This window comes from Callithrix jacchus, chromosome 5 (assembly GCF_049354715.1).
Source record: "Callithrix jacchus isolate 240 chromosome 5, calJac240_pri, whole genome shotgun sequence".
Classification (NCBI taxonomy): domain Eukaryota; kingdom Metazoa; phylum Chordata; class Mammalia; order Primates; family Cebidae; genus Callithrix; species Callithrix jacchus.
The window spans coordinates 89,990,766-90,011,614 of NC_133506.1; the positions used below are offsets into that span (position 1 = coordinate 89,990,766).

The following is a 20,849-nucleotide window of genomic DNA, read 5'->3' on the forward strand; positions in this document are numbered from 1 at the left end:
GTAGTAGCAAAAAACTGCAAACAATTCAAATATTCATGAACACAAGGCTAAACAAATTGCATACAGTTGAAAAGAAAAAGAATGAGAGCAATATATATCATTATGGATAAATTTCAAAAACAAATATGAAAGCATGCTGAATTATTTGTTTTGTGTTTTTGACACTGAGTCTTACTCTTGTCACCCAGGGTGGAGTGCAGTGGTGTGATCTCAGCTCACTGCAATCTCTGCCTCCTAGGCGCAAGCAATCCTCCCACCTCAGGCTCCTGAGTAGTTGAGACTCCAGGCATGCTCCACCACACCTTGCTACTTTTTTTTTTTTTTTTTTTTAAAAGAAGTTTATTTAAACAACGAGACGCTTGACTTGAAGGGAAAACTATCTAGGATTCTTTTTTTATTTTGTTTTAGAGTAATTTATCCCTACTTAAAGACAGATTGCCCTACATGTAACAGCTACGCACAAAAAAGTTATAAAATTGTCCTTGGTTTTACAATGATAAATGAAAAACATTAAAAGTCTCCAATCAAACAAGGTATGCAAAGATTTTTATGTTGTTTTTTTGTTAAAACAGTGAGAGCAAAATAACTTATTGGAATATAAAGATAAGAGCTGAATGAGCATGCCACTAATAGAGAAAGGGGGTATTTTCACAGAATCAGTATTTTTCCCCATCCCGTCTCCACTTGATATCAATCAAAACATACCATTGGCTGTTAAAAAACAAAAAAATACTATGCTTGTGCACATATACCACTTACTTTATGTACAATAAAGAAATGGGGAAGGGGAAAATGAAAGAATAGAGAAACTATGCTGTAGTAGTCAGGATGTGGTGGAACCAAATTGCAGTTTTCTAATTGAGAATGTAATCTTGGTCTTTAAAGAACAGAGTTCTGAAGTAAAGAAGCAGGGTTCCCGGCCGGGCGCGGTGGCTCACGCCTATAATCCCAGCACTTTGGGAGGCCGAGGCGAGTGGATCACGAGGTCAAGAGATCGAGACCATCCTGGTCAACATGGTGAAACCTCGTCTCTACTAAAAAAAAAAATTAGCTGGGCATGGTGGCGCATGCCTGTAATCCCAGCTACTCAGGAGGCTGAGGCAGGAGAACTGCTTAAACCCAGGAGGCGGAGGTTGCGGTGAGCCGAGATCGCGCCATTGCACTCCAGCTTGGGTAACAAGAGGGAAACTCCGTCTCGGGGAAAAAAAAAAAAAAAGTCTGCTGTTGGAACACATCAATTGTATCTTCATCCTCCATTTCCAACTGTGCAGGTGTGTCTGTTTCATTGATTGGTTGCCCAACAAATCGGAATCTGATCTGCCTCGTTGACAATCCCTGACCTTCACAACAGGCTTTCATTAGTTTACTAAGTGGTGTGTGCCTCTTAATCTTAAACTGCACCACAGAACCATCCTGCCCCGCCACTTTCAAATTAATATGATCGTTGTTCTCAGTCTTGACTCCTTTCTTGGGCTTTTCGTCGGCCATGGCGAGCGCCGGAGTCTCCTCAGCTGCCTCTTCACAAAAGAGGTACCAGGTCCTGGAGCACACAAGCAGCACCAGCAGCGCAGAAGAAGGAGGCGGCAGCGGTGGACGAGGGAGAGGGTGCGCGCAAGTTGTGCGCTCCCTCCCCCAACCCACTTTTTTTTGTGAAGACTGGGTTTCTCCATGTTGATGGCTTTCTCAAAATCCTTTTTTTTTTTTGGTGACAGAGTCTCAAAAAGTGCAGGCTGGAGTGCAGTGGTGTGGTCTCAGCTCAGCACAATCTCTACCTCCCGGGTTCAAGCAATTGTCCTGCCCTAGCCTCCCGAATAGCTAGGATTACAGGCATGCGTCACCGCTAATTTATGTATTTTTAGTAGAGATGGGGTTTCACTAGGTCAGCCAGGCTGGTCTTGAACTCCTGACCTCAGGTAATTCACTTGTCCCAGCCTCCCAAAATGCTCGGATTACAGGCATGAGCCACCGCCCCCCGCCACTCAAAATCTTAAACACAGAGTTGTGCTGTATCACCCTATGACCCAGCAATTCCACTTCTGGCTATACACCCAAGAGAATTGCAAACATATGTTTACACAAAAATTTGTACACAAACGTTCATGGCAGCATTATTTATAAAAGCCAAAAAGTGAATAGAACCCAAAAGCTCTTCAACTGACAAATGGATAAGCAAAATGTGGTATCTCCATACATTGGAATGTTTCTTGGCAGTATTGATCCATGCTACAACCTTGACAACACACTAAGTGAAATAAGCTAGACACAAAGGACAGCAGAGTATATGATTCCAGGTGTACAAAATGTGCAGAGTAGGCAAGGCCATAGACACAGAGAGTAAATGAGTGGGTGCCTAGGGCTGAGAAGGGATCATGGGGAGTGACCACCAATGGATACGGAGTTTCTTTCAGGGAGCGAAGAAATCTTCTGAAATGATAGTGGTGATAGTTGCATAGCTGTGAATGCAGCTAAAGTACTGAATTGTACACTTTACAAGAGTCAGTTTTATGGCACATCAATTATACTTCAATTAAAATACACACACACACACACACACACACACACACACACACACACACAGAGGATCTTATGTTAAAGTTTGTGGCCTGCTCTGTCCATTTCTATATCACTTCCACCATTTGCCCCTAGGAGGAGGTTCAGGACAGCATAATGGGAGTGTGACCTGGACGCTGTTCAAATGCTTGCCCTCCTACAAAGACCCTGAGGAAATGAAGCTGGAGCCCAGTGTCAGAAATCCACTTTCATAGGCTGCAGTGTGGTCACCTAGAATGTTTGCTACTTTCTCCTACAACCAAGCAAATGTTTAATTTTAAGAAACAAGCAAGCTTCAGAGTGACATGTGATGGTTTAAAATGTTCCTCTGCATTTTGTTTTTTATTTTTCAGACAGTGTTGCTCTGTCACCGAGGCTGGAATGCAGTGGCATGATCTTGGCTCACTGCAGCCTCTGCCTCCTGGGTTCAAGTGATTCTCAAGACTCAGCCTCCTGAGTAGTTGGGACTACAGGCATGCACCACCATGCCTGGATAATTTTTTTTTTTTTTTTTTTTTTCAGTAGAGACAAGATTTCACCATGTGGCCAGGCCAGTCTTGAACTCCTGGCCTCAAGTGATCCACCCGCCTAGGCCTCTGCAAGTACTAAATTACAGTCGTGAGTCGTGAGTCACTGCACCTAGCCTAAATGTTACTACAAATTTTAGATCTGCTAAACTACTCCGAATTTACTTATAAGACTGCTATAGTCATGTCACAAAATCATGTTAGTATCTTGATACACAGTCATTTTCATTCATTTTGTAAGTAGATCTGAATACTGTAATATTTCAAATGTCTAAAATATTTGTAAATACAAATATGAGGTCAGGTGCAGTGGCTCACACCTGTAATCCCTGCACTTTGGGAGGATGAGGTGGGAGGATTGCTTGAGCCTGGGAAATCAAAGCTGCAATGAGCCTTTATCATGCCGGTGCACTCCAACCTGGGCAACAGAGTAAGACTCTGCTAAGAGAGAAAGAAAGAGAAAGAGAGAGAGAGAGGGAAAGAGAGAAGGAAAGAAGGAAGGAAGGAAGGAAGGGAGGGAGGGAGGGAGGGAGGGAGGGAAGGCAGGTGGGCCAGGCAAGATGACTCAACCCTGTAATCCCAGCACTTTGGGAGGCCGAGGCAGGTGGATCACCTGAGGTCAGGAGTTCAAGATCAGCCTGGCCAACATGGTGAAACCCCATCTCTACTAAAAATATAAAAATTACCTGGGAATGGTGGCAGGTGTCTGTAATCCCAGCTACTCAGGAGGCTGAGGCAGGAGAATTGCTTGAACCCAAGAGGTGGAGGTTGCAGTGAGCTGAGATGGTGCCACTGCACTTCAGCCTGGGTAACAGAGCAAGACTCATCTCAAAACAAACAAACAAACAAACAAACAAACAAAAAAGCTATGAATCTGTAGGTTCTAGCTCTGGGAAATTCTGAATAAAATGGAGTTAGCAGTTCACCTGCCTCAGGTGAGATAATGTAAAACTAGAAAGGTCCATATCATTGTGATGTCGAATTGAATCTATTTATCAAAACAGCACCCAAATGCAGTATGTTAAAAAAACTTACAGTGTTAGGTAATATGGATACATAGACAAGATTAAAAACATGGGCCAGGTGTGGTGGCTTGCACCTGTTATCCTAGGATTTTGGGAGGCCAAGGTGGGAGGATCACTTGAGGCCAGGAGTTCAAGACCAAGCTGGGCAACATAGTAAGACCTCATCTCTATAAAATATATATAAATGTGGCCGGGCACAGTGGCTCATGCCTGTAATCTTAGCACCCTGGGAGGCCAAGGCAGAAGGATCACGAGGTAATCCTGTAGTCCCAGCTACTCGGGAGGCTGAGGCAGGGGAATCACTTGAACCCAGGAGGCGGAGGTTGCATATATATATATATATATATATATAAAATATAAAGATACACATAATATACAAATATAATATAAAGATATATAATATATAAATAAAATATAAAGATATTATCTATATATTTGTACATGTTAACTTGGAGTGAGGGGTGCAGGGAGGGTGGAAAGGAGAAAGTCATAATATTAAGCATCGGTAAACAACTCTAGAGCTGGGCACCATGATTCATGCTTGTGATCCCAGCTACCTGAGAGGCTGAGGCAGGAGGATTGCTTGAGGCCAGGAGTTCAAGACCAGCCTTGACAACATAGTGAGACTCTCTCATCTCTAAAACAACAACGAAAAGTTAATTAAAAATTGAAAGAAAACTCCATAGCAGTCTTCTTCTGGAAAAGAAGTCCCAAAGCCACTTGCCACTGACACAGAGGTGTGCAGAGCCTGAGGAACGGAGTCATAGGAGCTCTGTATATTGATCTTATTCCTGGCTAAAAGATGCTATTTCTCAAAGAAAGGAGCCTGGAGTGTCTCTGTTTGTGAATTCATTTTTCAGGGGTGGGGTGATTTCAAGAGCCCAGGCTGTTTCCTGACTGCACACTGAGCCAGACTGGAAGCCTCAGGCCCCAGCCAGGCTGACCACGAGCCAGACCCGGAGTAAGCTTCGTCCCACGCTTCCTGTCGGTCCAGGCAGCCTGAGTTTCCTGGTGACCCTTCCCTGCACCCAGCTGATTCAAAGGCCTGGCAAGACCTGGTTCCAGCCAAGAAAATCTCAGGCGGCCTGGTTTGTTATTTCAAATCTGTAAACCTTCAGACCTCTGGGCTTGGTTTATATATGTGAAAGCTAAAACAAGGATGTGTCATGGTGGTGATTATAATTCAAGTATGACCAGCCTTCAAATGTCAGCCCATGCTGAATTTCACAAATTTAACTTATATAACAAATAATTAACATGAGGAGTGGATGTAAAATGGTACTGCCATGCTAGAAAACAGTTTGGCAGTTTCTTATAAAGTTAAACATACATTTACCGTAAGACCAAGCAATCACCCTCCTGGGTATTTATCCCAGAGAAAAACAATTTCTATTCATATAAAATATTGTACATAAATTATTATAACAGCTTTGTTTGTAGTAGTCATGTATCAATCAGGATCCTCCAAAGAGATAGGGCCAATAAAAGATATATATATATATATATATATATATATATACACACACACTATATATATATACTATATATATTTTATATATATATTATATATATTAAATATATATAGTATATATATTTATAGTATACTATAAATATAATGTATATTTATAGTATACTATAAATATACATTATACATGTATACATTAGAAATATATACATTATAAAGAATTGACTCACATGATTAAGAGGTTGATAAATCCTAAGAGAGATATATATATAAATATTATATACTATATATAATATATATAAAATATATATACTATATATAATATATATAAAAAATAAATCATATGTATAAATCATATATATAAGAAGCTATATATCTATACACACATATATCTATCTCTCTCTCTCAGGGTTCTCCAATGAAATAGAAACAATAGGATCTATATATCCATAATAAATCATGGCCAGGCATGGTGGCTCATGCCTGTAAACCGAACACTTTGGGAAGCCAAGCCAGGAGGATCATTTGAGTCCAGGAGTTGGAGACCACCTGAGAAACATAGTGAGGCCCTGTCTCTACAAAAAAAAAATTTTTTTTTAATTAGGCAGGTGTGAGCCAGGCACAGTGGCTCATGCCTGTAATCCTCGCACTTTGGAAGGCTGAGGCAGCAGATCTCTTTGAGCTCAGAAGATCAAGACCAGCCTGGGCAACAGGGTGAAACTCTGTCTCTACAAAAAATACAAAAATTAGCCAGGCATGGTGGCACATGCCTGTGGTCCCAGCTACTCAGGAGGCTAATGCTGGAGAATTGCTTGAACCCAGCAGGTGGAGGTTGCATTGAGCCAAGATCACACCACTGCACTCCAGCTTGGGTGACAAAGTGAGACCCTATCTCAAAAAAAAAAAAAGTATCCAGGTGTGGTAGTGCACACCTGTGGTCCCAGCTACTCAGAAAACTGAGGTGGGAGCATTGCTTGAGCCCAGGAGGTCGAGGCTGCAGTAAGCCATAATCACACGATTGTACTCAAGCCTCGCTGACAGAGCAAAACCCTCTCTCAAAAAAAAAATACATATGCATAGGAAATCATATATATTGATCTATAGAGATAAACAATATGTATATAATAAATCACATATATTTATCATATATACATTATAAAGAATTGACTCACATGATTAAGAGGTTGATAAATCCTAAGATGTGCAGTCAGCAAGTTGAAGACTAAGGAGATGAATACTGTCATTCCAGTGCAAAGGCCAGCAGGCTGGATACCCAGGAAGAGCAGGTGTTTTGGTTCCAGTCCAAAGGCAGGAAAAAAACTGATGTCTCAGCTCAAAGGCAGTCAGGCAGGAGGGATTCTCTGTTATTCAGGGAAAAGAGTCTTTTTGTTCTATTCAGGCCTTCAACTGATTGGATGAGGCCCACCCACCTTAGGGAGGGCAGTCAGCTTTATTCATTCTATTGACTTAGATGTTAAACTCACCCAAAATCGCCCTCACAGAAACACCCAGAATCAACTCTCAGGGCACCCCATAGCCCAGTCAAGTTGACACATAAAATTAACTGTCACGTCAAAAATTGGAAACAGGCCAAATGTCCCACAACAAGTGAACAGAAAAACACATTATGGTATATCCATTCAATGAAGTAACAGCAATAAAAGGCAATGAGCTATCTATCCATGCAACAACGTGGATGGGGCTCAGGGCTTTTTGCTGAGCGTAAAAAGCCAATCTCAAAAGGTCACATACTGGCCGGGCACAGTAGCTCACAACTGTAATCCCAGCACTTTGGGAGGCCGAGGCGGGCAGATCACAAGGTCAGGAGATCGAGACCATCCTGGCCAACATGGTGAAACCCCGTCTCTACTAAAAAAAACAAAAAATTAACTGGGTGTGGTGGCATGCACCTGTAGTCCCAGCTACAGGCTGGGACTGAAGCAGCTACAGGCTGAGGCTGAGGCAGAAGAATCACTTGAACCTAGGAGGCGGAGCCTGCAGTGAGCTGAGATTGTGCCACTGCACTCCTAGGTGACATAGTGAGACTGTCAAAAAAAAAAAAAAAAAACCACATGTAGTCTGATTCCATTTATATAACATTCTTTTTTTTTTTTTTTTTTTTGAGATGAAGTCTTGCTCTGTCACCCAGGCTGGAGTGCAGTGGCACGATCTCACCTCACTGCAAACTCTGCCTCTCCCTGGTTCAAGCAATTCTCATGCCCTAGCCTCCTGAGTACTTGGAATTACAGGCATGCACCACCATGCCCGGCTAATTTTTGTATTTTTAGTAGAGACAGGGTTTTACCACGTTGGCCAGGCTGGTCTCAAACTCTTGACCTCAAGTGATCTGCCTACCTCGGGCTCCCAAAGTGCTGGGATTACAGGCCACCATACCTGACCCTGTATAACATTCTTGAAGCGACAAAATTCAAGAGTGGGAGAATAGATCTGTGGTTCCAGAGTTATGGCTGGAGGAAGGATGTGACTGAGGGGTAAGAGGAAGGAATTTCCTTTTCTTTTTTTTTGAGATGGGGTCTCGCTCTGTTGCCCAGGCTGGAGTGCAGTGGCACAATCTCAGCTCACTGCAACCTTCGCCTCCCAGGCTCAACCAATCCTCTCACATAGCTGGAACTGCAGGAGCATGCCACCGGGCTCAGTTAATTTTTGTATATTTTGTAGAGATAGGGTTTCACCATGTTGCCCAGGCTGGTCTCAAATTCCTGAGCTCAAGTGATCCACCTGCTTCGGCCTCCCAAAGTGCTGGCATTACAAGCATGAGGCACCATGCCCAGCCCCAGGAAGAAATTTCTTAGTGGTGATGGGATACTTCTGTATTCTTATTGTGGGGATGGTTACTTGAATCTATGCATGTGATAAAATTTCATAAAACTTGTCCAGGCTCAGTGGCCTGTAATCCCAGCACTTTAAGAGGCCAAGGTGAAGGGATCACTTGAGACCAGGAGCTTGAGATTATAGTGAGCTATGATTGTGCCTCTCTCCAGCCTGTCTCAAAATTTTTTTTCATAGAATTACATACCAAAAGAAAAAGATGAGTGTCTCTTTGGTGTGTATCTACGATATTTCCAATACTGCTTTTGAGACGTTATACACATTACACGCAACATTGTTAGTAACAGTCCAGGTGCAGTGGCTCACACCTATAATGTGAGCACTTTGGGAGGCCAAGACAGGCAGATCACTTGAGTCCAGGTGTTCGAGACCAGCCTGGGCAACATAGTGAGACCTCAGTTCTACAGGATAAAAAAAAAAAAAAAATTGGCCAGGCGCAGTGGCTCAGCCTGTAATTTTTGCACTTTGGGAGGTGGAGGCAGGTGGATTGCCTGAGCTTAGGAGTTCAAGATCAGCCTGGGCAACACGATGAAACCCCATATCTACTAAAATACAAAAAAATTAGCTGGGCGTGGTGGTGTGCACCTGTAATTCCAGTTACTTGGGAGGCTGAGGCAGGAGAATTGTTTGAACCTGAGAGGCAGAGGTTACAGTCAGCCAAGATCATGCTACTGCACTCCAGCTTGGGCAACAGAGCATGACTCCACCTCAAAAAAAAAAAAAAAAAAAAAAAGGTGGTGTGTGCCTATATCCCAGCTACTTGGGAAACTGAGGTGGGAGGATTGCTTAAGCCTGGAGGTCAAGGCTACAGTAAGCCAAGATTGTGTCACTGTACTCCAGCTTGGGAGACAGAGTAAGATTCTGTCTCAAAAAATAAAGATAAAAACAAAAACAAACAAATACAGTAATATTAGGAATAAACACTATTATCCCATTTTATAGTCAAGGAAACATATTGAGAGAGTGTAATCACCACCCAATCACATAGCTGGTAAGTGGCAAAATCAGGACTTAAACCAAATCTACCTGACTCTAAGGCTTTGGGCCTTTCTCATGTAGCCTGCTAACATACACACAAGCTCAAAGAATGGGGACTCCATCCTTCCCGTGACAGATCTTTCTAGCCCTGATGTTCTCATTGTGTTTTCTGTACTCCCTGGATAAATACAGAAAGTCCTGCTCCGTGAAGAGGTCATAAAAATTAACAGAGATGAGGCATTGGAGAGCAAACTCCAGGACAAGTCCAGAAAGACATATGGCTCAGCCCAAGGTCAGGGTCCTCCTAATACCTCACTTGAAGTTAGACGGCAGGCCAGGCATGATGGCTCATGCCTGTAATCCCAGCACTTGGGGAAACCGAGGTGAGTGGATCACCTGAGGTCAGGAGTTCGAGACCAGCCTGGACAACATGGTGAAACCCTGCCTCTACCAAAAAACTCAAAAAATTGGTCAGGTGTTGTGGTATGCATCTGTAGTTCCAACTACTCAGGAGGCTGAGGCAGGAGACTCCCTTGAGTCGGGGGATGGAGTTTGCAGTGAGCCAAGATCACTCCATTGTACTCCAGCCTAGGTGACAGAGCAAGACTCTGTCTCAAGAAAAAAAAAAAGAAAAAAAGAATTTAGATGGCAACCAACTTTCCAAGGGCATGTGTCTCTGGGATGCCTCCCCTAACTCTCCAGGCTGAGCTGTGGACCCCTCTTCCATGCTCCCACATCAGCAGGATTTACCTTTATTGAGGACTTGACATACAGTTCTAGAATCACCAATGTATAATTTGTTGATCTGAGAGCCTCCCACAGACCTTGACCTGGGTAGAAGCCCAGTAAGTGTTTGCTGAGTGAATGAAGGAACTGCAAGAATTTTATGCAAGGGCTGTGGACTCAAAAGCCTTCAGAGGCCAGGCAGACATCACCAATGAATAAGGTTGGGAATGGTGATTCGTAGGGAGTGGAGAGGACAGGAGTGGAGCGGGAACATGTGCTGGAGCCAAGGGGGCAGCTGCCACTCCACTTGGCCTCATGCTGCCAGGCGGGAATGTGGGCCATCTATTACCACATCTGATTTTTCAAAAGAAGCCAAAATCTAGCCTTTTATGATGAGTTCCTGATTTTTTCATGTTGTGGACTAATTTTAAGCTTTTTAAATTAAATGAAGGCCAGCTGGGCGTGGCGGCTCACTCACACCTATAGTCCCAGCACTCTGGGAGGCCAAGGCAGGCAGATCACAAGGTCAGGAGTTTAACACCAACCTGACCAACATAGTGAAACCCCATCTCTACAAAAAATACAAAAATTAGCTAAGCATGCTGGTGCCTATAATCCCCGTTACTCAGGAGGCTGAGGCAGGAGAATTGCTTGAACCCAGGAGGTGGAGGTTGCAGTGAGCCGAGACTGTGCCACTGCACTCCAGCCTGGGCAACACAGCGAGACTCCGTCTCAAAGAAAAAAAAATTAAGTGAGGGCCAAATGGGACACATATGCTAGCTGAATACTGCCCAGAGAACATGATTTAGAATTTCTGCTTTGAAACTTCAGGATGTTCCCGAGTTTCTGATGCAGTGACAGTGATTTTGCTGATGACTATGAAACAAAGGTGTCCACAGCAAATAAAGGAAAGCCAGTGTCACCAACAGCCATAAGCCAATTCCACGTTGATGGCCTCCCACTGGGAGAGGCTCCAAGAGCTCTAAAGGTGGGGTTGCAGGGAGCGCAGGGAGGAAGGTACAGATGGCCTACCACTGCTGGCTGCCATGCTATGAGACTCTTGTATAACTTGAACTCTCATGAAACATGCATTTTTGGTAGATTATTTTCATCCTCACACTAGTGGCACAAAGACCGGACGATCCCATGTAATGGACCTAAGATAGGGCCACTTGCACCAGACAGAAGCTAAGACAAGGCTGGACAAGGTCCTGGGAAAGAGGCCACAGGAGGTGAATCCAGCCCCCCTGAAGGACCTCGCCTGGGTGCAGACTTCTACCTACCACCCTTCGCTTCAATAGTGGAGGTCTTTCCTTGCTTCCCTTACCAGTTCTTCTTCCGAAATTAAAGAAATGAGCACACATCTCAGAGTGGCCCCAGTTCAAATCCTTCCTCTACCATTTGCTGACTGTGATGAACAACTTTGGAATCCCCATTCATCCGTCTTTACAATATGTCACACATATGTTGATATAACACATCCCAGATGTGATAGGGTGAGGGGACTACATCTCTTGGGTATTATTCCCAAAATTCTACAGTCTTAGTCTAATCATGAGAAGACTGAGAAACTGTCACCAATCAGAGGAGACTAAAGAGACATGGCAACTCGGGCCGGGCACGGTGGCTCAAGCCTGTAATCCCAGCACTTTGGGAGGCCGAGGCAGGTAGATCATGAGGTCAAGAGATCGAGACCATCCTGGTCAACATGGTGAAACCCCGTCTCTACTAAAAATGCAAAAAATTAGCTGGGCGTGGTGGCGCGTGCCTGTAATCCCAGCTATTCAGGAGGCTGAGGCGGGAGAATTGCCTGAACCCAGGAGGCGGAGGTTGTGGTGAGCCGAGATCACGCCATTGCACTCCAGCCTGGGTAACAAGAGCGAAACTCCGTCTCAAAAAAAAAAAAAGAGACATGGCAACTCAATGCAATATGGTATCCTGGATTAGGTCCAGGAAGGGAAAGAGACCATTAGTAAGACAACTGCTGAGACCTGAAGAAAGTGTGTAGTCCAGTTGAAAAATCATGGATTGCCAGGCTCGGTGCCTCACACCTATAATTCCAGCACTTTGGGAGGCTGAGGTCAGGAGTTTGAGACCAGCTTGGCCAACATGGTGAAACCCCATCTCTACTAAAAATTTAAAAAATTTTTAGCCAGGCGTGGTGGCACGTGCCTTTAATCTCAGCAACGTGGGAGGCTCAGGCAGGAGAATCGCCTGAACCCGGGAGGCAGAGATTTCGGTGAGTCAAGATCGTGCCATTGCACTCCAGCCTGGGGACAGAACGAGACTCCATGCAAAAAAAATAATTAATTAATTAATTAAACCCTGGGCACAGTGGCTCACGCCTGTAATTCCAGTTCTTTGGGAGGCCAACGTGGGCAGATCACTGAGGGTCAAGAGTTCGAGACCAGCCTGGTCAACATGGTGAAACCTTGTCTCTACTAAAAATACAAAAAAATTATCTGGGCATGAGGGTGCGTGCCTGTATTCCCAGCTACTCAAGAGGCAGAGGTTGCAGTGAGCAGATATTGTGCCATTGCACTTCAGCCTGGGCGACAGAGTGAGAATCTATCTCAAAATAATAATAATAACAAACAACAAATAATAAAATAAAATAAAAATTATGAGGCAGGGTGTGGAGACTCACACCCATAATCCCAGCACTTTAGGATGCTGAGGCAGGTGGATCACCTGAGGTCAACAGTGCAAGACCAGCCTGGCCAACACAGTGAAACCCCATCTCTATAAAAAATGCAAAAACTAGCAAGCATGGTGGCATGCACCTATGGTCCTAGCTACTTGGGAGGCTGAAGTGGGAGGACTGCTTGAGCCTGGGAGGTGGAGGTTGCCATGAGCTGAGATGGCACCACTGCATTCTACCCTGGGTGACAGAGGGAGATTCTGTCTCAAAAAATAAAAATAAAAGACAAACAGATGTAGAGCTGAGCGACCGAGGCCCTGAGCGAGGTGAGATGCCGGTGGCTATGTGTCCCTACGGACAGTCCCAGCCAAGCTGCTTCGACCGCATCAAGATGGGCTCCATGATGGGTTGCGCCATGGGCATGGCGGCCGGGGCACTCTTCGGCACTTTTTCCTGTCTCAGGATCGGAATGCGAGGTCAGGAGCTGATGGGCGGCATTGGGAAAACCATGATGCAGAGTGGCGGCACCTCTGGCACATTCATGGCCATGGGGATGGGCATCCGATGCTAACCATGGTTGCCTACTACATCCACCCTTTCCCATCAATCCCAGCCCATGTACTAATAAAAGAAAGTCTTTGAGGGGAAAAAAAAAAAAGACAAACAAAAGTAGTTAAGATGGCAAATTTTATGTTATATATATGTTATCACAATTAATTTTCCTTTTTTTTTTTGAGATGGAGTCTTGCTCTGTCGCCCAGGCTGGAATGCAATGGTACAACCTTGGCTCACTGCAACCTCTATTTCCCAAGTTCAAGCTATCCTCCCACCTCAGTCTGCCAAGTAGCTGGGATTGCAGGCACCCACTGTCACGCCCAGCTAATTTTTGTATGTTCAGTAGAGACAAGGTTTCACCATGCTGGCCAGGCTAGTCTTGAACTCTTGGCCTCTGATGATCTGCCCACCTCGACCTCTCAAAGTGCTAGGATTACAGGTGTGAACCACTGAACCCAGCCCACAATTCATTAAAATAATAAAGAAATCAATACAGAAGTGACTGTATGTGTGCATGTGCATGTGTGTGTACACATCTACACTCCCTAGCTGTATCCACTGAGAGGGACAGGGAACAGCCTCACCCTAGAGGCAATGAGTACATGTACATCCAGATCTTGATTCTAAATACCATTTCAAAAAAGGGAATCAGGATCTTTGAACCAGGATCTTTGGAGAACGGACTGATTCCAGGGCTGAGACATAAAAAAGTATAGACATAAAAAAGAATGATGGGTCACCACAAAAGGGCATGGCCACTAGCTTGAGCGGGCTCCCACTGGCCAAACTGAAATTTTTCTTTGTGTTTGAGATGGCATCTCACTCTGTTGCCCAGGCTGAAGTGCAGTTGTGCAAACTCAGCTCACTTCAACATCTGCCTCTCAGGTTCAAGCAATTCTCCTACCTCAGCCTCCCAAGTAGCCGGGACTAGAGGTATGTGCCACTACACCTGGCTATTTTTTTATTTTAGTTTTTTGAGACAGAGTTTTGCTCTTGTTGCCAGGCTGGGGTACAATGGCATGATCTCGGCTCATGGCAACCTCCACCTCCTGGGTTCAAGTGATTCTCCTGCCTCACCCTCCTGAATAGCTGGGATTATAGCCATGTGCCATAATTTCATATTTTTAGTATAGATAAGGTTTTCTCCATGTTCGTCAGGCTGGTCTTGAACTCCCAACCTGAGGTGATCTGCCTGCCTCAGCCTCTCAAAGTGCCGGGATTACAGGTGTGAGCCACCACGCCTGGCCTAATTTTTTTTTTTTTTTTTTTGAGACAGAGTTTCACTCCAGTTACCCAGGCTGGAATGCAATGGCGTGATCTCAGCTCACCACAACGTCCGCCTCCTGGGTTCAGGCAATTCTCCTGCCTCAGCCTCCTGAGTAGCTGTGATTACAGGTGTGCACCACCATGCCCAGCTAATTTTTTGTATTTTTAGTAGAGATGGGGTTTCACCATGTTGACCAGGATGGTCTGGATCTCTTGACCTCGTGATCCACCCGCCTCAGTCTCCCAAAGTGCTGGGATTATAGGCATGAGCCACTGTGCCTGGCCCCTAATTTTTATATTTTTAGTACAGATGGGGTCTCACCATGTTGGCCAGGCTGGTCTCAAACTCCCGACCTCAGGTGATCCACCCATCTCAGCCTCCCAAAATGCTGGAATTCCATGCATGAACCACTGTGCCTGGCCTGGGAATAATTTAATTATTACAATGAATAGTGAGAGTCACAGATTATAACCCACTGAATTCACGAGTCGGTGCAAACATAAATAAATCACTTGGCCAAGATCAGAGTCGGGTAAAGTAGCACTGGGGATGAAGAATGTTTACTCTCATTTTCCTTTAGTACTTTCCTTCCCCCAGATACCGTGAGTGGGAAGGACATGACACACAGAACAAGCTGGAGGCCCAGAAAATTCCTAGAGAGACTGCCGAGGACATATGGACTTTTGAGATCTGTCCAGGGTCATTTCCTGCTTCAAATTGTGCTGGGGGAATGGAAGGTGCAGGAGGTACAGTGAGAGAGGGGCCATGGGGGTAAGAGAGTCAGGAGAGCAGGGAGGAGGCTGGTCCATCAGCTGCAGCTGCCAATGATGACTAGGGGCTGGTGGGGGGGTGCGGGTGAGGCACCTCCTGGAGAGCGAGGTGCCCACATCTGGTTCACATTGAACGGTAAAAACAAATGGGTTCGTGAGCTGGAAGAAGCCCAGTAGACGGCCAAGCTGTGCTGCTTGGACACTAGGACACCACAACCCCTCTTCCATGAGTCACTGCGCCTGGCCAGCTCCCAAGGGCTTGCAGAGGGGATGCAGTTGGAATAAGGCCATCTTCTCTGCTTAGAACCACATTATCTAGGTCCAGCTCCTCCTAATGTATGAACCAGCCTCATCGTGTGTCTGGAGAAGCTGGTTCTTTGATTTGTAGATGACTCGTTTCAGGCCCTTGAAAGAGGCTGAAAGTGCACATGTGCCAAACTTCACTATGTCCACGCACAGGGCTTGTTTGTGCTTCCCTTGGCTGGGAAGAGACAACGGCTTGCTGTGGAATCTGGAACAACTTTCTTAACTTCTGTGAGCCTCAGTTTCCCCAGATATAAAATGGAAACAACAGTTCCTCCTTAAGGGGACACCGTTGGCCTATTAGAGTTACTGAGCATCAGGCCCAGCCACAGTGCCAAAAAGCTCTTAATCAACAGCCACCATTTCTACTGGTCATCTGGACTCCGGTCTTCTCTCTTCTATTGGGTATTTAAAGTTAGCCTGTAGTCCCAGCTACTTGGGAGGCTGAGGCAGAGGTTGCAGTAAGCTGAGATTATGCCACTGCACTCCAGCCTGGGTGACAGAACAAGACTCTAGCTCAAAAAAAAAAAAGGCCAGGCACAGTGGCTCACACCGAGGTGGGTGGATCACAAAGTCAGGAGTTTAAGATCAGCCTGGCCAAGATGGTGAAACCCCATCTCTACTAAAAATACAAAAATTAGCTAGGCGTGTTAGTGGGCACCTTAAGTCCCAGTTACTTGGGAGGCTGAGGCAGAGAATTGCTTGAACTTGGGAGGTGGAGGTTGCAGTAAGCCGAGATCACAACACTGTACTCCAGTCTAGGCAACAGAGCAAGACTCCATCTCAAAAAAAAAAAAAAAAAAAAATTTAAGGTAAAAAAGACTTTCCTCTAGGCTGGGCGAGGTGGCTCAAGCCTATAATCCTAGCACTTTGGGAAGCCAAGACAGGTGGATTACCTGAGGTCAGGAGTTCAAGACCAGACTGGCCAACATGGTGAAACCTCATCTCTACTAAAAATACAAAAATTAACTGGGCATGGTGGCATATGCCTGAAGTCCCAGCTACTTGGGAGAGAGAGGAGAATCAGTTGAACCTGGGAGGCAGAGGTTGCAGTGAGCCAAGATCACACCACTGCACTCCAGGCTGAGTGACAGAGTGAGACTGTCTCAAAAAAAAAAAAAAAAAGCCAGGTAATGTGGCTCATACCTGTAATCCCAGCTCTTAGGGAGGCAGAGGTAGGAGGATAGGTTGAGCCCAGGAATTCGATACCTGCCTGGGCAATATCGTGAGACCCTCTTCTCCACAAAAAGTTAAAAAAAAAAAAAAAAAACAAGAAAAGTTTTAGGAAAAAAAGACTTTCCTCTAGGATTTGTATTCCAGCAATTAGTACCATCCCTGCCAATATGAGGCAGGTGGCGGGCAGACTACAGATGACTTTCCAGTTTTGCTATTTGGTGGCTGTGTGACAGTAAAAAGCTTCCTTAACCTCTCTTGGCCTCAGCTCCTTCTTCTGTAAAGGCAGAATTCTTGCCCTACCTTCAGATATTTGTGAGAATTCGGAGGGGCAATGCATATCAGACAAGGGTATGGTTTGTGGTAAATACTACTTTCCTTCTGAGATCCATATTGAAGGCTGAAATAATAGTTGCTGGACAGAGGACAAACACATCAGAGAAGTACCTTTCAGAACCACCTGGGTACGGCCCTTTCTCTGCTCTGCATTAGTTCTTTCCTCTTCAATAAGTGGGAGGCATGACAGCTCACACCTGTTATCCTAGCACTTTGGGGGGCCAAGGCAGGAGGATCGCTTGAGCCCAGGAGTTTGAGACTGCCTGAACAATATACTGAGACCCAATCTCTACAAAAAAAATTTAAAAATTAGCTGAGCATGGTGTTGCAAGCCTGTAGTCCCAGGTACTGGGGAGACTGAGGCAGGAGGATCACTTGAGCCCAGGAGGCAGAGGTTGAAGTGAGCCGTGATTGTGCCACTGCACTTCAGCCTGGATGTCAGAGTGAGACCTTGTCTCAAAAATAAATAAATAAATAAATAAATAAGGCTGGGCGCAGTAGCACATGCCCATAATTCCAGCGCTTTGAGAGGTCGAGGCAGGCGGATCACTTGAGGTCAGGAGTTTGAGACCAGCCTGGCCAACATGGTGAGACCCTGTCTCTACTAAAAATACAAGCCTGGCGCGGTGGCTCATGCCTGCAATCGCAGCTACTCAGAAGCTGAGGCAGGAGAATTGCTTGAACCTGGGAGGCAGAGTTTTTGCAGTGAGCCAAGATTGTGCCACTGCACTCCAGCCTGGGTGACAGAGCCACACTCTGCCTCATACAAAATAAATTGGCAGCAGCCAGCAGGGAGCTGATTCATTCTGGAAAGAGCCCTGAGGCCCGCGGCCAGCACCTTGTAGAGGCCTCAGCTTCCTACCCTGAACTCACCTCTTGGTGTCCCTGAAAAGGACGTTGCCCCTTTGCCAGATGCAACCAGCTTGCTCTCCTTCAGCACCAGTAAAAGCTTCCCAGAGGGGTGTTCTTGGGGAGCTTGCTTCTGTGGGCCCACTTGTCCACTGTCAAAAGCCCTTGGCCAGGAGCCCCTGCAAAGCAAAAGCCCAAGACACCATCCACCTTGTTCCTTGGGAGAAGGTGAAATCAAACAAACTGGTTACACCTTGGCAAATCATTTAACCTCATTGTGCCTCAGTTTTCTCATCTGTAAAAAGGACTTTTACATACTACTCACTTTATAAGGTTGTGATGAGGCTTTTCTGAGAGGTTTGAGTATATGTAAGAGGCATATTTGGTACAGTGCCTTGCATGTAGTAATTGCTCAGTAAATGCTCACTATTATGGTTGTTAGCTGTCATTTAAAATCTCTCCAACCCTAAATAAGCCTCACTGAGCAGTTCAGAAGTTTCCAGGGCTTGTGTTCAAGTCTGATTTCCTAGGCTACTGGGGAACAGACACAGTCCTGCATGTAGTTTTTTTTGAGACACAGTCTCACTCTGTCGCTCAGGCTGAAGTGCAGTGGCACGATCTTGGGTCACTGCAACCTCTGCCTCCCAGGTTCAAGCAATTCTCATGCCTCAACCTCCTGAGTAGCTAGGGTTACAGGCCCACACCACTACACATGGCTAATTTTTTTTTAGAGATGGGGTTTCACCTTGTTGGTCGGGGTGGCTTTGAAATCCTGTCCTGAGGTGATCCACCCACCTCTGCCTCCCAAAGTGCTGGGATTACAGGTGTGAACCACCATGCCCAACCACATGGCTAATTTTTGTATTTTTAGTAGAGACAGGGTTTTCACCATGTAGACCAGGCTGGTCTTGAACTCCTGACCTCAAGTGATATGCCGACCTCAGCCTCCAAAAGTGCTGAAATTACAGGCGTGAGCCCAGCCCCTTCATGCAGTTTCACTTACCTCCTTTCAGAATCAAGGAGTCTGATATTCCATCAACATCGAATCCACTCCTATAAACCAGCCTGCAATCCCAGCTGGAGAACTACAATCCAATCAGGGACTAAATCTAAATTCCTCCCATCTGATCCTTCAGATCCCTACCCATCCAACTAACCCCCTCCTCCTCCAGAAATGTTATCAGTCCCCTACACGCTTCCAATCACCTGCTCAACCACCAGCCAAGAGCTCCCTACTCCCCCTCTCCCAAGCTTAGACACGCAGTGTAATGGACGCGCAACACCGGGAACTTTCATTTTAAGCTCTTACTTTGAAACTTTGAACAAGAAAAAGAGCTGAAAAAAGCAGATCTCAGGGTGCGCATGGTGGCTCACACCTGTTATCCCAGCACTTTGGGAGGCCGAGGTGGGAGGATCACCTGAGGTTGGGAGTTTGGGACAAGCCTGACCAACATGGAGAAACCCCGTCTCTACTAAAAATACAAAATTAGCTGGGCATGGTGGCATACCTGTAATCCCAGCTGCTCAGAAGGCTGAGGCAGGAGAATCACTTGAACACAGGAGGCAGAGGTTATGGTGAGCCAAGACTGCGCCATTGCAGTCCAGCCTGGGCAACAAGAGCAAAATTCCATCTCAAAAAAAAAATAATAATAATAAACAGCAGATCTCCCAACTTCAGTGAAAATGTAGGTAAAAATTCCAAATGGAAAATATCCAAAATAAATGGTATAAGTAATGCTAATATATCATAATGTATTTATTATATGCATATATATTAGATATATTTGGAAGATATAGGTATTAGGTATTCTAAATTTCTATTATCTATCTATCTTCATCTACCTAGAGTCACCCCAAAGGCTAAAAGAAAGTTTTATGGGATTCCTTCCCTGGGTCCCCTCCCACAACGGTGTGGGAGCTTTCTTTCTCTCTCTCTCTAATAAATTGCTTTTCTGGAAAGAAAAGAAAAGAGAAAGAGAAAGAAAGAAAGTTTTCCACACTCAAAAGGGAAATGGGGCTGGGCTCAGTGACTCACACCTGTAATCCCAACACTTTGGATTGCTTGAGGCCAGAAGTTCAAGACCAGCCCTGGTAACATAATGAGATCCTGTCTCTACAAAAAATATAAAAATTAGCCAGGTACGGTGGTGTGCACCTGTAGTCCCAGCTACTCGAGAGGCTGAGGTGGGAGGATTGCTGAGCACAGGAGGTGGAGGCTGTAGTAAACTATCACCGCCCCACTGCACTCCAGCTTGGTAACAAACTGAGACCTTGTCTTGGAAAAAAGAGAGAGAGAGAAAGTGAAATGCAATAAATTACACATCCTTTGCATGACAAGAAAGAGCTAGAAGAATAACGTGGCAGGTCCTGGTTTCTCTGAAGGAGCTGTTGAAATCAGCTCTATGATCAGAAGGGGACGTGATTGTAGTTGGAGGCTGGAAAAAGGCTCTTTGAGCAACTGTTTAGATTTTGGGTTAAACCATTTGCACAGCTTGAAAGATATGCTCTCAATAAAAATCTATCCAGCATCCGTCTATCTATATGTCTATCATCTATCTATCTACCTCTCTATCGTCTAGCATCTACCTGTTTTTCATCTATCAATCTATCATCTATCTATTATCTATCTATCTTAAATGAAATTCGTTGCCCCCTTCAACTCCTACTTTGTAAACTAACACTGAGAGCTTACTTGTTGAGCTGGGTATCCAAATCACCTTTAAAGCACCCCTCGGAGTTAGGTACTAGTTTTAGCCTCATTCTGCTGAGTTGGAAAGTGAGGCACAGAGCAGTTAAGCGACTTGCTGGAGGTCACACAGCTATTAGGTGTCAGA

The 20,849-nt window shown here is 45.1% G+C and overlaps 1 long non-coding RNA gene and 2 pseudogenes across 1 annotated transcript; 1 reads left to right on the forward strand and 2 right to left on the reverse strand.

Moving 5' to 3' along the window:
• Positions 1 to 1,091: 1,091 nt before the first annotated feature.
• LOC128932112 (small ubiquitin-related modifier 2 pseudogene) lies at positions 1,092 to 1,611 on the reverse strand (annotated as a pseudogene).
• Positions 1,612 to 6,740: 5,129 nt separating this feature from the next.
• Positions 6,741 to 19,651, reverse strand: LOC144582610 (uncharacterized). The gene is made up of 3 exons (XR_013535662.1): positions 19,524 to 19,651; positions 18,040 to 18,194; positions 6,741 to 6,928 (listed from the first exon to the last, which is right to left on the reverse strand). It is a non-coding gene; the product is annotated as an uncharacterized LOC144582610 (long non-coding RNA).
• LOC100398941 (reactive oxygen species modulator 1 pseudogene) lies at positions 13,060 to 13,399 on the forward strand (annotated as a pseudogene).
• Positions 19,652 to 20,849: the final 1,198 nt, after the last annotated feature.